Source organism: Nelumbo nucifera, chromosome 6 (genome assembly GCF_055504915.1).
Source record: "Nelumbo nucifera cultivar China Antique chromosome 6, China Antique-T2T, whole genome shotgun sequence".
NCBI lineage: Eukaryota > Viridiplantae > Streptophyta > Magnoliopsida > Proteales > Nelumbonaceae > Nelumbo > Nelumbo nucifera.
This window is the reverse complement of record NC_142654.1, coordinates 21983697-22000050: the sequence shown is the minus strand read 5'-3', so window position 1 is coordinate 22000050 and position 16354 is coordinate 21983697. Positions and strand designations below refer to the sequence as shown.

The 16354-nt window shown below is 39.8% G+C and overlaps 1 pseudogene across 1 annotated transcript; it reads right to left on the bottom strand.

Annotated features, from left to right (window-relative positions):
* Positions 1-12127: 12127 nt before the first annotated feature.
* On the bottom strand, positions 12128-13719 carry LOC104608442 (putative carboxylesterase 9 pseudogene; annotated as a pseudogene). Its single transcript, XR_016077599.1, has one exon. The product of XR_016077599.1 is annotated as a putative carboxylesterase 9 pseudogene (transcript).
* Positions 13720-16354: the final 2635 nt, after the last annotated feature.

Genomic DNA, 16354 nt, shown 5'->3' with positions numbered 1-16354 from the left:
ATGCTTAAGTTAGAGCACTTGGGAAAGCTGTGAGGGATGCAAAGAGAGCTAAGAGTGAAGATAGCGCTAGATCAGTAAAATTCAAGATACCTTCGCCCCTTCGACCCTGGGGCCAGTAAATGTAGATGTTCTTGTCAAATCGGGCATAACTGCCACTGGCCCTCTGTCGCAGTTGTTATTTTCCAGGGCTGCGCAGGTAACTGTTGTAGAGTACTGTCCAATCGGATGAGAGACACGACCCAGAAAGGACAGACACACCACCACCTGTCAAGAGACGTGGGTGCAGTTTGCTGGACTGGCAGGGACTGCGCCGTCAGTCAAGAGACGTGATGCAGTCTGACGGGTACGGTCTCGCCAGATAAGAAGCTTCTTGAGAACGCCGCGTCGCTTAACAGCGAGTTGCTTTGTAGCGAGCTATCCCATAGCGAGCTGACCTGTAGCGAGCTATCCCATAGCGAGCTCCTGGATGTGTCCTGAGGTGATTCCGCCTGAGGTTGCCTTTAGGGCAGTCTTCTTGCCTAAGTACTGGAGCGAGCTGATTATCTCAGCTTGTGAGCTAGGATAGACTTGAATTGGAGTATTCCCTTTCCACATACCGGGGTCCTTGAGCTCGCGCTGTAGCGAGCTCATTCCGTGGCGAGCTGTAATGTAGCGAGCTGTCCTGCGAGGACCTTAACGAGCTCGTTACTCAGTTGTAGCCAGACTGTCATGCTGAGCTGTTGCTCACGTTGAATCACGTCCACGTGTCACCTTCTTAGGAGGTCGGGTCAAATCACCCTCCATCAAGTTCTTTTTATGGGTTTTTGACTTTTTTTATTGTTGGGATTTAACTGATCTTTGGAGCTTTTTTTTTGGGTAATAGCATATACGGGCAACTTTTGGGGTTTAATATTAATAAAAGTAATATATTTAAAAAAATTTCAAAAATAGGTTAACTTTTTAAAAATATTATCAACAAAGGGCAAAAACACTGTTCATCATCTTCTTCTTGCTCTTTGTTCACCAAAGCCGCCGTCTGCCACCACCCGCCACCGCCGCCCACCTCCGCCTTCGCCTCCGGCAACATTGCCGAAGGTGGTCGGAGGCAGAGGTGGCAGCGGTGGCGCTAGTGATTTCTCTGTCCAACGCTGCCACCTCCGCCTCCGGCAACGTTGCCAGAGATGGGTGGAGACAAAGGTGGTAGGGGCGGCAGGCAGAGGAATGACCAGCGCCGCCGCCACCGCCATCTCTGCCTCCAGCCACCTCTGGCAACGTTGCTAGAGGCGGAAGCGGCGGCAGGCGACAGCGGACAGCGGCAGCAGATGGCGGCGAATGACGGATCTGGTGAACAAATGGCAAGAAGAAGAAATAAATAAAAAAGAAATAAATTGCCTTACTAGTCTCTCTTTGCCATGCATGAATTGCCTTACTAGTCTTAAAAAGAAATAAAAATAAAAAATATCTATTTTAATTATACGCAAATTCTCCATTCTCTCTTTGCCACTTATAATGTTCATTGAAACTCTATCATTGTTCTATTCAATGAAAGCTTGTTTTCGATTTCTCCAAGGATCAATAAATAATTGTTAATTGGCTCAACCTTCAAGTTGTGGGTTTAAAACATATAAAGATGACACTGTATACATTCAATTTCCTCCTATACATTGGATTTTTTTTTTCTTAGTTGTTGTCGTTGAAGATATTGGGAGGAGTATAACTTTTATGTTTTTATGAACAATATTAAGAAGGTTTTTGGATTGTGGGAAAATTTTGAATTACTTGTGATAAAATAAAAAACCTTCAGTTCCAAGCAAATAGTTTCTAGAGGCAGGGCAAACAATTGAGATAGAAGATTTAAATATTGATAGGTAGCACAAGAGAATTTGTTCAACTCTTTCTATCTATTGGTGTGGAGTGTGGCTAGAGCCTATAGAGAATTTTTTCTTGATCCTTGAAGAAATCTAAAAGGGGCTTTTTGTATATTAACGATCAAGCCCAAAACGAAAGATTCCTGAGAAGAGACGAAGAGGAAAGAGAATGGGGAAGAAGAATTTGGGCTTAAATGAAGTATCTATTTTTTTAAAAAAGGTTTAATTAATGTTTGAAGGATTGACATATTTTAAAAAGAGTATTTAACGGAAGGGTTAAGCTCTTGGTTTAGTTGTTACACTAAAGTTGAACTCCTCTAACATGATTAAAAATAGCTGGAGCCATTTTTTATGAGGGATAATTTGGTCCTCCAAATTATATCAAGGCACGTAGCCTTCAAGCGACACCTCGGCTTTGAGTAAGCGAACCTGCTTGGCAAGTTGACCTAAAACACCTGCCCAGGCCAACCTCTACCACCTCGACCGGGCTGACCTAACGGGTTTCTCAATTTATAGTGACTTGCCAGGTGAGTCCGCTGACTTGTCTTGCAAATACGTTACCAGCCTGAGATCTCTGGAGCATTAATGCATCGACCGTTAGATCGGCCTACCGCACCACACACATCAAAGTTATTTGGACTGACTGTAACCCCGATGCAGATTTCGTAACTGATGTAATAACTCACCCAACCAAACAGGAACGACTTTACGAGAACATTAGACCCGTTATAAGAAGGCTCAAACCACTCACACCTATATAAAGTCTTCATTCCTACCAGAGAAGGTACGTGCGAGTACAAGCTCTCAAACTCTCTCATTTTCTAAAGAATTCTCAAAGACATTCTTTGACTTAAGCATCGGAGTGCCCACCCTGGGTAAAGACAGCCCGGGCATTCTAACCCTCTCTCTCTTGTAGAACAGAACATTTTGGCCATCTACGGCTCAGCCTAGCACAACTTGGCCCTAACAAGGTATCATCTGAATCAGAGTTTGAGTCATTTAACACGTGAGAGCAACCAGATTGCACTACATCAATTTTATTTGGTTAGTAGAGAGGGGCACCCCCTTTGTCCTCCGACCTCTCTCTCTCCTTCCACCTTTGGTGAGCCTTGTTCACCTTCTTCAAGCTCGTGACACCAAATAGAGCTGGTGGTGAGCTTGCTCTGATCTCCCATCTCTTTCTTCCTCTCTCTCTCTCTCTCTCTCTCTCTCTCTCTCTCTCTCTCTCTCTCTCTCTTCCCTTTCTTCCCTTCCTTCCCTCTTCTTCCTCCTCTTTCTCACTTCTTCCTCTCCTTTCCCTCATCATCGGTGGTGCTTTTCAGTGAACAAAGCCCCAAAGCACCATTGTTTTCTGATTGATTCGCAGACCTGTTCATGATCAATTCTTAATGCGTCAACACAATTGACAAGAGGACTCTAGCTGTGTTCACTAAGGGGGTTTTTTTTCTTGGATTTTGAGAGGGGGGAAAGTTGGTCAATGGGATTTTGATTCCCATTGACCAAGAAACCCATGTTAATTTTTCATATTTATGTGGGGAGCAGTGGAAGTTTATTTCCTCGGATATCACTTACCTGGTTAAGTGATACCCATCTCTTAGGTAGGTACATTAATTTTCCCATGTAGGGGAAAGTTACCAATACATGGATGGGAGTTTTACTTTGTGAGTCAATGTAAAACCTCATCAAGCATAAAGTTTTATATCGATAATCAATGTTAATACTACTACATCAATTTTATCGATATAAAACTTTACACTTTTTTATCACAGTTTTCAAAATGTAATGGTCACATATATATACGGTTTAGTGTAAACCGTCATCAGTGTACTTTTACACTAATGATGTTTTACACCGGATCCAAACAAAGCCTAAAAGATTTCTTTGTTGCTTGCTGGCCACTCCCATTTTTCCGCCGTGGGGTTTTTGGGGTTTCTTTTCAATAGGGATTTAAATCCTTGTCCGGAGCAAGAGAAGGCAACGTGGTGAACCATTATCTCTTGGTAGAAAATGATGTGGTTTCGCTCCAGTCTCAGTGCCCTGAGTTCTCTGTAGAAAAAGGGTATTTTGAGAATTTTCAAAAAAATATATCAGTCATGTGATGTCACATGTGAATGGTTTAATGACAGAGAGTTAATGGTAGAGGAGGTTTTAGATAATTGTTAGAAACAGTAGGGGTGTTTTAAGACTATGTAAACAGTAGGAGTGAGTTAATCAATTAGATAAACCATAAGGGTAGTTTAAAGAAATTTTTCGAACTGATTACTTTATTATATATATATATATATATAAGATTTTCTTAAATTAGTATTTTTCTATCATTTTTGTTAAGGTTATTTTATCAAAATTTATCGTTTGAGTTATTATTTAAATAAATAAATATAATTTTCAATATAATTGTGTATAAACCCGACTATTAACTAGGATGGTTCCAAGCCTATAGTTTTGTCCTAATTAATAATTGGTTCAGGACTGGGACCACCCTATCCCGACCCAGATCTGACCCGTTGACAGTCCAAGATGGCCCTCTATCCCACCCCCATTGTGTAGCCCAATGGAGCCAAAGGAAAAGAGAGAACCTTTAGTTGTTGGAGCAACAACCTATTCTGTTGAAAACATTCTTGCGCATGACAGTTGTTGTACCTCACTCCAAAAGCTTTTCCAAGAAAAGGTGCCTCAATGTAATCACTTTAATTATTCCTTGAAAGGACACGCGCAGGACCCCAAGTGAAAGGGTTGGAGTAGAGGGAGAGAAAAACTTAGTGGAAGGGGTGAGAAAAGAGATTGTGTGTGCTTTAATTTTAATTTTAATGGTTAATAATTATAAGAGTTCATCTATTGTGCATTCATTGATATTGGCTACACATTAAATCCAATATCAACCAAACACATTAAAATTAGTTTACTCTTCACTACACTTTGATTCACATTTTATAAGGTATATTTTTGTGTTTAATCAGTTATGTTTATCATCACCTTCAACCAATCAAATCTTTTGCTACACAGTGCAGCGGATACATCATAATTTTTTACACGTGACATTAATTTGGAGGGCCCGACCCAAGAGATCAAAAGGCCACTGCCCAATATTGGTCCCATCCATTTGTGTATTGGGATATTCTTCTCCACTTAGAGTGCCAATGGTATTCGAAAATATAAATTTAAATTTGAGATTCAACATAATTAAATCCATTTTCAATAATTCAAATATTATAATGGGTCGAATTCAGATATCTTATTCATATTGTTTAAGTAATCAAATCAAATTCAGATATTTAATCGAATTTGAATTCGAATATTGGTTTTCAATATTTGTCAAATATCAAATTTTTATTCGAATTTGAATACTCCCTGATTTGGTTTGAATTCAATCCATTTATACCCCTATTCTCCACAGACTGTTCATGGTTATGGATAATTTGCCATCCTATTGCTTCCCACCACCTAGACGATAAATGAAAGGATACAGAAACATTTATCTTGTCATTTTTTTGACTTATATTGTTGATTGTACTCTCATGGATTGTATTTGAGATTCTGAGCATTTTTAATGAAATTAGCCATTGCCTTAAAAAAAAGGGGGGGGGGGGGGTGGGTGGGAATTCCTGATAGGTATTCAAGCTTTGGAAATGTGACAATCTACTATCTACCGTCAGTTATGTATATCAAGTGACCTTATGTGCAATTTAAAACTTTTAAAAATATCAAAATTACCCTTGAAAATAAAACACACTATTCATCATCTTCTTTCTCAAGAAAATGAAACAGAATCTGGGTCCACCCATGAAGAGGGTGCAGAGGGACTTTAATCCGACTTGGTTTTCAAGATTCCTCTCGTTGTTTTGTCGCGAAAAACCAGAACATTGTGTGGCCTTCTCTGGGAATATACGCCATTTTGTTATTTCCCCCTTTCGGAGAGATTTTGTTAAAAGGCAAGCAACCAAGCAGCAACAGAACTTGCAAGAAGACACTTCCATAGTTAACTAATCTTGGCCTAATATAAAATTTTTCTAATTTTTGTTTGTATATATGTATGTAATCGTCAAAGTGATGATGGGAATTTTTAATTGAACAACTTTCGAATTGGGATCAGCTGATGGTTTAAACTGTTCTAGTCAAGTGTGGGGTGTCTGGTTTCTAGGGCCAAGCTTGTGCAGCACATTCATGGAGATTGGGGTTTTGGGTCTGTTCTCGATGATCAGGATTCTGCAGTGTGTATACGGGAGGGCTTAATGCTGTCTGTAGGTGCTCGGCCTCCCTCTCTATGGTTGTTGTAGACTTGCAGGCTTGCAGATTGCAGCACCTGCTCAGCTCTCTAGGAATTGAGAATTTGGGTGGTAGAATTCAGTAGTTTGAACTCCAGAAACTGAAATCTCCTCATTCCTTTGCAATCCCAAAAGCATTACAGAGCCATGATTAGAATGATTAGAGAGAGAGAGGAAGCAGGAGCATCGATCCAACCTGATGTAAATTTCACATATAATCATGTATGTATGAAATTAAGGATTTACCAAAGATGGAAAGATTTATGATTATTAGGGGTATTGAGAGAAAAGGAATGGAAATCATTTCAAAATTTGTTTTTTTTTTTTTTTCCCTTCACTACAAGAAATAGAAATTGCTATTCAGAATAGAACCTGAGGGCCTCGCTGTCGAGTCTTTCCGCCGGACTTGGACAATTGTGCAGGCAGCTCAAACCTGGAGTATCGGAAGGGGAGAGGAAGGCAGAAGGGCGAACAGCAAAGCCATTGCTCATTGGGCACATCCACCGTCAAATATCAGCGTTGATGCTACGGACAGTTGAACCAGCTTGGACGGCTTCCGGCCTCCGAGTCAATGATGAGTGCTGAGATGGAGAACCCCCGGTTTTACCTTGAAGATTAATGAGTGTTAAGATGCATTTAACTTGAAGGGCATTTGTTACTTGTTGCTTTATCAATTAGTAATGTAACACCGGGGATCACCTATTAATAGATGGTTGATAAAGAAAATTAGATTACACATGAAGGGCATTTGTGTCTTTTCCTATGACACTTAACGGCTGGTTAACAACAGGTAATAGATTGTCGCATTTCAAAAGTTCGGGTGTTAGATTATCGTATTTTAAAGTTCAAGTACAAAATTGACACTCGGCCTAAATTACAGGGTACCTATCTAGAATTTTCCCAACAAAAAAAAATACTTAGCCAAAATTAAAGTTCCAGTGTATTGCATACATCATATCAACTCTCCATAAACCATGGTTTTCAAAATCGGACTGGACTGGATGATCGGACCGGAAAAACCGGGAACCGATCACCTAACCAGTTCTGTTTTCCTCAAAAACCGCTTTTTCCCCCAAAACCATTGATTTTGGTCAGCAAACCGCTGAACCGGCCGATTAACCGTTCAAACCGTTTTCCAATTTTTTAAAATTTTTTATTTTTTGTCAGAACAGACCAGCTGTTCAAGTCGAATGATCAGACCATTCGAACCAATAACCGGACCCTGACCGATTCGATCACGGGTTCGTTTTTAAAAACCATGCCATAAACTAAAGTAGGATAGAGTACTAGTTAGACATATATTGAAATTTCGATATTTGGCAGTGGAGTGCAACAAGGGTTGGTTTTGGTTGAGAGGTTGTCAATTTTTTAATGGGCCCAGGCCCAAACCTAAACACGTTGTAGTTGAAATTCTTCAAATCCAACAACCGCATTTGACAGGCAGCCTTAGCTGTATCAATCCTCTTTCTTGTAATGTGGAGGGCCCCCTTAAAAGAACTAGTATCTTTGGAATGCTTTCTTGACAATTGATAGATCAGAAAAGTTGTTCTGACCGGATTAATAATTTTATCTGCTTCTCCACTGTAAACTATATTCAACTCATACACCAGGCTGTGGAGTCTTGGCTCTACGCCGAAAGTGATTCTCAAACTAATGGTTTCACTAATGGTTTCTGAGTTGATAGGTGCATATAAAACTTAAGATCGATAATATTTCATTTCGAGGGCTTATTCTACCTGACTTTAAATCCTCTATGGGTTCTTGGCTGATGACCTGAAATTATTTCAAGCGTCTCATCGGCAGACCGCCGATACTTGAAATCATGGTTTTTAAAACTGATTTGGAGACTGAACCGGTGAGGGGTTTGGTTATCGGGTCAAATGGTTCGAATGATTAGCCCGTTCTAATAAAAAAATAAAAATTAATCAAAACCATTCGGATGATTTAATTGTCTGAATCAGTGATTTGTTGATCAAAATCAACGGTTTTTATGAAAAATTCAATTTTGGGGAAAATTGAAACCGATCACCTGACCTATTCCTGATTTTTCCGGTCTGACCATCTACTCTGGTCCGATTTTGAAAACCATACTTGAAGTAAAAGGAGTTTGGGGTTTGATCAGTTTTAGCTTTTCAGGACGTAGGCAGGCCTAACACCGACCCTTTGATCTATTTTTGAAAACAAAATTAAGCAAAAATGGGAGGTGTAGGATCAGAATACTCGATACGGCACCTTTTTAATATATCACCGTGTATCCATATTTTGAATCTTGACAATGATTGGGAGTAATTGTGCTTAATTGATTTTATTTAATATCTTTTTAAAAAATAAGTAAAAAACTAAAAAAAAGAAAAAAAAAGATACCGATCTTGTTGGTAAAGTGGCCTATTTTGTTTGTATACCACCATCGTCGTTCTTAAACTAAATCTTGTGAAGTTGAAGTGGGGGCAGAGCCAAGTAGAGCATCTATCAAATATTTGAAAACCTTACAAACTTTATATTGGAATTTGGATTAGTTGAGCCGGCTTTAGTTGTTAAGCCGGCTGTAGAACCAATAATAAGGTTTTTATATCAGTATTTAAATACATGGGGCCCCATCTTTATTACCGGCATGAAACCACATCATTGGTAACACATCCTGCTTAAAGCGTTAAGTTAAATCTTACTCTTTATATTGCACGTCAAATCCACTTCTGAACTTAGAACCGGCAACAAGCTGACCCAACCTGACCTGAAAAAAGAGGGTTAAGGTTCCCTATATAGACACATGAATTAGAATAGGTCATCGCCAAACGTTTTCAAACCGGCAGTGAAGCAAAAGGTTGAATTGTTAAAACAAGACGTTCAACCCTTATTTTTGGTAAAAAAAAAAAAAAAAAACATTGACCAAGGTTTAAAATTTTGATATTGTATGTAATGATAGTCCGATGAAATCCCACCAAATAATGGGTGTTTTGAACTTTGACCAGTTTCAAGGGGTAGGTAGGCTTAAAACCGACCTCTGAAACAATTTTGAAAAAAAAAAAGTTATTAGGTAGTTAAACACCTGATATGCCTGTGAATTAACCCTAATATGAACCCATTTGAATTGTCAATTAACCCTAATATGAACATTTAGGATTATGGTCTTGCCTTTGCCATCATGACCTGAAACACCCGATGCACATGTTTATGTATATGTTTAGCATTGATGCTGCATATATAGCACCGTTTGTTGATGTGTAGGTTGGAAGTAGCGTTTTCTCAGAAAACAGTGTCTTTTTTTTGTTTGGAAACATTGTTGTCAGGTAGGATGTTTCCTGAAGAAACAATACTTTTTGTTTGGTAGCAGTGCACCATATCTGTTTTCAGCACTGATACCCATTATAGGAAGTCCACATCACTGCCACATCACGTTTTTATTGGCAGCAACGAGCTCTAATCTGAGAAAATGTCAAATTCAGCATTTCTCCAAACCACACCTTATCGATTTCCAAAACGTGGTTTGGAGCACCAGTTTTTATAGAAAATCCAAACAAACAGGCATTTCCTGATGCACTGTTTTTTTCCAATGTGGTGCTGATGTATCATCGTTTTTTGGAACAACAACATTGATGCCAAACAAACGCTATATGTATGGGGTATCAATACTTTGAACCATTCCATTGACTTCATCAAAGAGCAGCTGGCCTGGACTGTTCAACCATTGACCTGCCTGACTTATGGGTTAACCCTCACCTAAACATTTAGGATTACGGGTTTTGCCTTTGGCATCTTAACCCGAACCAACCCAATTGTAAGGTCTATTTGAAATTATAAGCTTCCCCCTCCTGCATTTTCTTTTTTCTTGACTGTGCATTTGACTTGAAGTATAGAGTCAGTTGAGGAGGAAAAATACCAATGTTGTGGATCGGGAAGAAAACTTTATCAGATCGAATCTAATATAGCTAGTAGGGATTCAAGATGGTTGGGCTAGGCTGGGTTTAGGCCCAACCCTAACCATTGGGCTTAATGCCAGAGCCTCGGCTAAGCCTGAGGCGAAGCCCAATCTATTTAACCTGGGCCCAGCTTAAACTGAATTTTGACATACTTGGGTTGGACAATTGGCTTAGGCAGGCATATTAGGTCCAATGTATTAAAAAGTTCCATTAACCTATTCAATACCAACACCTAAACTTGATACCTTTTGCACATATGCATGTGTCCATGTATGTTTATATACACAAACAGTTGGTTTGGGCCTAGACTAGGAATAGGCCCAAGAGCTTGAGGATAAAAAATTGAAGCTCAGCCCGTGTAAAATTTCATGGATTCAGGTTGGGCTGCCAAATTGCATTCCTAATAAGTAGATTCAAATTTGATTTTTTTATATTCACATCTTACCTGTTGGATGCAAGTAATTATTGGCTATTGGATAGCATTTATAAAGTAAACTACAAGTGACCAAAATATTATATTATTAATAAAATGAACTAAAAATCACTTGATTCACAAAACAAACTGAAATGAAAATAAGTTCTTCCACAATCCATGTTTAGTCTTTGGCTGTCCTATACAACCTTCATTCCTTCACATTAGCCAACCGCAATCTTATTGAATCTGTTGGGAACTTGGTAGAATAGCAAAATTTTTTGCAGTAAAGGCTCTCTACGTCTTCCCTTACAATGCTTCCTTATCACTACCACACATTTAGGGTCTGTTTGGTTTGCAGTCGGAATGAGAATTGGGATCAAAATCATTTGGAATCAGAAAGGTCTATTCCCATAATCTATTTGGTTTAGATAAGAATGGAACCAGTAGGAATGGGATTTCATTCCGAAGGAAGAGGGAGAAAATGACCATCCCCTATAAATGTCATTCCACCAGGAATGAGAATGGGATTCCAATTCTATCCAACCAAACAGTTGGAATATTCTTATTCCCATTCCAGACCCTTATTCCCACAAAACAAACGGTTGGGTTCCCTTAGTTTTTTATTGCAACAATACTACACTTTGAAATCCAGCAAATCTGCAACTTTTTTTGTTGACTCGCCTCATTCACCAGGTTAATTGGGCCAAATAGATATATCATAAATGTTATGCCAATTGCCCAAGTACTATATCAATTTTAACACTTGATTTTAATTAACCCCAGGAAGCTTTTATACCTCTACTTATTACAAATGGAACTTCGGAAAACCTTGAAGCAGTGACTATTGTGTCAAAAATTGAATTACTTTAGTGTGTGGGTGAGAAGAAACCATATATGATAACCATACTTCATTTGTGGTCCTAAAATTAATAAGTTGTATGTCATGTGGTCCTAAAATTAATAAATTAATTGTTGACTCGCCTCATTCACCAGCTTCTCTCTTTTTTCTTTCTCTCTCTCGTCTCCTTAATAAGTTGTATGTCATGTGGTCCTAAAATTAATTTTTAAATTAAAATAATAATAATTAATTTTTGACTTAATCATTTAATTAAGCAGTTCATGTAGAACGGATTCGGAGCATAGATCATATTCTCTGTTCCTGACCTGAAATTAATTCCCATCTCCGTCTTTGATACCCACTGTGGATAAAAGTTGTCATCAATCCCTGATCCCCGATGGGGATAGGTTCCCCGTGGGGACCCGAATCCTCAAATTTTTTTAGATAATAGTATTTTTTTGAAAAATAAATTTACTTAAACTAAATAAAAATTTTTAAATATAAATAATGTTTTAAATATATTTTAATATATATAAATAATATCATATATATATATATATATATATATATATATATATATATATCCCTAACTCCAATCTCTCTCCCTGTCTTCGGCCTCCAAATAAATCTGTTCATAGACCGGGCTCAAATTTAACTTTTATCAAATTTTGAATGGACCCGACCTGAAACCTGAACCCGACATAATGTAAAGTCAGGCCCGAAGCCTAACCCGTAAACAGATGTACCTCAAAGCAATCCCATCGCCAACCCCATCCGATCGGGGAAGTCGATCCCCGTGGGGGAAGGGGAAAATTCCCATCCATAAGTTCGTGCATTGCAAACGACTAAGAAAAATTAATATTCAAGTAAGTAACAAAAAGTAAAAAACATTCGAAATGATAATAAGAATAAATACTGATTGTCCATACTTGTAAAAGAGTAAATAAGTCTGACAGATGAGAGAATGAGAAACTAAGCGTTGGGAGAACCCAGTATAAATTGTTTGAAGATAGCCATGGTCTCTATAGCCCTGCTGCGATCAATGTGATCGATTCCATGGAACCCAACTTCCTCGAATCGTGCCTCCACTCGCACTCCATGTTTCACTAGCATCTGAACCAACTCCATCTGCCGATCGATGGTTATGTCCCCGCCGTACCCTCTCACTATAACTCTTCCTATAGATCCAATCTTTGCACTGTGACTCCCTCTAACCATGGGATTGCAGTATTCATGGTCTCGATCGGCGTCCAATGGCAATGCCAACTCCCATATTAGATCCGTCACCGATAACGGTAGAATCTGATCGTCGGCAAATTCCACTTCAGAATCTGTTCGTTCGATCCCACCAAAGAAGGGCTGATCCAAAATCGTCCCCTGGATTTTCACCGGCGCGAGGTCCATGTCCAAGGAGCGCAGCCTCACATTGTACGCAATGTTGCCTCCGCTGTTCCACCCGGTAAGGAAACAGCGAGAGAAGTCGGCGTAATTCTTCAACCAGGGCTGACCATCGGGGCTCAATGCCTGATTCTTCAACCACAGAAGTGCATCTTCCCCATCTTCGTAAGCAGCCGGGAGTCTGTGCTCCGGAGCGAGACGGTAAGCAACAGACACAACGATTGCAGGTCCAAAGCGAACGAAATTCTCGCAGAATTCGTGGCAGAATATGGTGTCTGGACCGTTGTGTATCATTCCACCGCCGTGGAAGTAAATCGAAACAGGAAGGCGCACGGTCACCCGATCATTGGAAGGTAGTTTGGAAGGACGGAAGATACGGACCCAGGTCCGCTTTTGGGTATTGAGGGTTATGTCTTTTGAGATCACGGTTCGTTCCTTGATGTTTTCCGATGCCGCCACCGTCTGCAGGGGCTGCAGTCGGGTGAGCGTTCCGTCTCGGTTGAGTACCACCTTTAGTTGCTCGTAGGGATCAAGGGATCTCATCTGCTCGCATGCCATTAATCCTTTTTTTTTTTTTTTTAATAATCTTGACCTACTTTAGGGTTTACAGAGGTTTACAGATAAACACAGCGCACCTGGCAGCAGAGAGAGGCCAACCTTCATGTGTGTAATGAAAACAGTCGAACTCGGACAACCATGACCATGAGCGTCGTAGAAATGAAAAGCATATATAATGGCCAAACTTGTATCTCAATGGTCAAACAAAGAAAGAATGCTCGTCCGGCATACAAGGATCGAACCATTATGTGAAGCCATTAATCAACAGAATTGTGCGCTGAGAGTGCCAGCTAGGAATCCGGATCGCTGCTATAGTCTCCGGCAGGTCCTGCTTGGCGCCGGCCCAAATTAAGGTGAGTGCCCACTAGAAAATTGCTACAAATAGTTGGTCAGTTCATTTCCAAGACAAAGACGTTATGATATGCTTAGGGGTTTGGACTTGGACCTTTGGGCTTAATTCGTTGTTCTAAAACCTTTAGGCAGAAAAGATTGGGAAAAGTAGGGAAAGAATGGGGACTGCTTCATTGTAGACTTAAATCCAAATTCTTTGTTCTTTGTTTTGCCACAAATAGCCCCCTGTACTATGATCGTGAGATAAATATCCCTTTTCGTTAGCCTTCCGTCTATAAAAACCGTTATAATATTTTTTAATCTTTATATTACCCTCGGACGAGAAAAACACTGTTGATCTTGTCTGACCTCACGATACACTAACAGTAGCGGCGCTAATCTCATATATCTCAGGTTTCTTCACATTTCTCTCTCCCTCTCTCTCCCTCTTTCTCCTCTCTCTCTCTCTCCCTTTCGCCCTATCTCTTTTCTTACCTTTCCCAGTGAGAGGTGATACAAAGCTACCGCGGATCTGGTGTTTTTCTCGTCAAGCGCCCGGTTGACATCACCGTAGACGAAAAACGGTGACACCGACTGGTGTTTTTCTTGTAGCCGACATGCAGTATGGTGGGTCGATAATATCATCGTAGCCGACATTCTCGACCCACCATACAAAGATCTGGTGTTTTTCTCGTCCGTAGCCGATGACACCGACTTCACCGTAGCCGACATCCACAGACTGCAATGGAGGATAGAAGAGAATTCTTAGGGTTTTTAGTGAGAACAGAGAAACAGATCTGGAGGTGGAGCCAAAATTCTGAGTGGTTCTTGCTGAGTTTGTTGTGTCTCAGACAAATTGCTATTCTGTCGGGAATTTCGAGTGGTTCTTGCAGTCATTCACGCCAGTGCACTCTTAATTTTTATCCTCCAGATCTGTTAGCGTATAGATTTCTATCGGGAAGATGAAGTCTTTGTCTCGTTCAAAGGTAATATGGGGATTAAAAAATATTATAACGGTTTTTTAAGACGGAAGACTAAAGGAAAGAGATCTTTGTCTCACGGTCATAGTATAAGGGGATATTTGTTGCAAGGGGTCTTTGTCACAGACCCCATAATACAAGAAGGTCTTTTTAATTTATTAAAAAAAAAGAAAAAGACATATTCATCCCTGTGTAACTTGACAAGGGACTAAAATTGATGCTCGATCCCACCAAACAAGTGAATCCGGCCAGCTGATGAATAAACAAGAAAATCAAATAGCTTATTCCGATTCTACGGATTCTGCACTATAAAGAGATAACTATGATTCCAATCAGTTGGTATAGGAATACCAATAGCTACTGTAGAAACGGTGGACCTATTCCCATTTCATTGACGAGTGTATGACTTGATTCTCAAGCAGGGGTGATCGTTCTGTTGGTAAGTGGGCAGAGGCCCTCGATGGTTAATAAGCTTTAGCCATGTCAGTAGAGAATATTCTTGGCATGGTCAAAGGTTTGGCTAGGTAATTGAGAAATTATGGCTTAAAATCCTACCTAGTTGGACACTTGTTCATTGATCCTGCGGGCTGAACAGGTCCAAGTGATAGTTTACTAACGACTACTCTCCATAATCTGAGGGAACTCTCTAACTTAAAAACCTAAATGGGTATATATAAGCCCCTCCTCAGAATGGCATAGTGCGATATGGGAGAGCCAGCAAAGACACTATCACTTGGACTTATATTACAAGTTGGGTCTCATCCACAGTTCTCTAGTCTTGTACTAGGAACAGGCCAAATGTATTAGCCCCAAGATCAGAATACAGTATTGTTTGCAGGGCCAACAGTCTTTACGGGCATCCTTTGCAGGGTCTATCACGTTCATGGCCCGGCCTGATCCAGCCCGGCTAACAATATATAATAAATGAAATATATATTATATCAATATTATAGATATGAAAATATATTTTATTTTAGGGGTTATATCAGATAAGGGCAACTTTTTGCCCTGAATATTAATAAAAAGTAATATTTTTATAAAATAATTAAAACAGGATAACTTTTTTAGAAAAATATAAAAAAAGAGCAGTAATACTGTTCAACGTCTTCTTCTCCTGCTCTTTGAAGAGCAAGACGGTGGAATGATATTTTTGCCCTGAATAAGGGCAAAAAGTTGCCCTTATCAGATAAAAACCCCTTACATTATTCATGAGACCATAACTATGAGTGAATAAGTGATGGACGGAACGACTCTATCCGCCTCTGCAAGAGGAGAGCAAGACCGGATGGATGGATGCCCTTTTAGTTGCAGAGTTCTGGTTGTAACCAAAAACAAAAAAAAAAATTTCATGTCTGTCGCTGATGGAACATGGCCGATCCATATTCCGATTACATGATTGTTGTAACTACGCTAAAAGTGCAATTTCTCCGGACATCGTCAGTATTAGACTACCACACACCTAATAAATAGCATTTCCTCCTGACTCCTGAGTCCTGCTTATATGGAGCTTTTACTACTTTACTAACTATAGATTTGCAGTGGATAATCCAACACGTCGGATTTATTCACGTCTAATTAAAGAAGACGATGAATCCGGCGGTGTTGAGATTCAGAAAATTTTTGACGAGCACAACGCTAATCCCGCCACACCCGCTACAGATATATTTTTTACGGGAGTAGCAGTTCATCAGAGCACCGCCACTCCCGCCACACCCTTCAGCACAATCCATCGTCATATATATCTGTGGCAGAGAATTTTTGACGAGCACAAGGAGTCCTCATTAGAGGACAACACCACGCTACTCCCAT